We start from the raw sequence: 979 nt of genomic DNA on the forward strand, positions 1-979 counted from the left end.
GCCGCCTTAGCATTGCTTCTGTTTCTTGTCTGGGATAGATATTCTTGCCTACATTCCCCCCCCCCCCCCAAATCTTAAAAAAGATATATTTTTTCTTTCTTACAGTGTGTTTTCTTTCATACTTTATTACTTAATTCTGGGACATGAAGAGTGTCAGTGGTTAGATTTTTGGCACAATTTTTCCATGACCTGAAATACGGAAAGAAAATTGGGTACTACTGGTAGCTATACATTTTACCAGCAGCAAAGGGTGAGGGTTTAGGGTTTAGGGTTGGTTTGGGTCAGGGCCTAGGGCCAGGGCCAGGGTTTAGGTTTGGGGTTTATGGTTAGGGTCAGGGGTAGCATCCAGGGTCAGAGGGTTAGGGTCAGGACTTCAATTTTTGAGGTGCTATTGCAAAAAAATTTTTCATTTCAAATTCCAGTTTTTCCTGTACATTTTAGTCCATCTGGGCTGCTATAACAAAACACCATTTTGGTATTTTGGGGTGGCTTCTAAAGTTGTTATTCACATTCTGGAGGCTAAAAGTCTGAGATCAGGGTGCCGAGCTGGTAGGGGAGGGCCTCTCTCCAGAGCCTGGGGTCCAGGCTCACCCTCGCAGGGAGGAAGGAAGGGGGGCTGGGTCTCTGACAGCGAGGACCCTCATGCGGACTCCACCGTCATGGCCTGAGGCCCATTCCTAACACCGTCACCCAGGCTTTAGGTCCTTGTGACGGGATCTTGCCTGAGGTGGGTCCAGCCATGCTGTTGGCCCAGAGGTGCGCCCACACGAGGCTTATCTGCAGGAGTGTCCGGCAGCACGGGCAGCTGCAGCCGCCAGAGTCTTGGTGGCTGATCAGCAACAGGGATGTGTTTCTCCCCAGCTGGAGGTGGGAAGGCCAGGATCAAGGCGCCAGGTGAGTCTGTGTCTGATTGCAGCTTGACCCTTCCCCTCCACCCCACACGACAGAAGGGCAGTGGAGTTGTTGTCCCATAAGGTTA

The sequence above is a fragment of the Myotis myotis genome, unplaced genomic scaffold, assembly GCF_014108235.1.
Source record: "Myotis myotis isolate mMyoMyo1 unplaced genomic scaffold, mMyoMyo1.p scaffold_m19_p_9, whole genome shotgun sequence".
Classification (NCBI taxonomy): Eukaryota; Metazoa; Chordata; class Mammalia; order Chiroptera; family Vespertilionidae; genus Myotis; species Myotis myotis.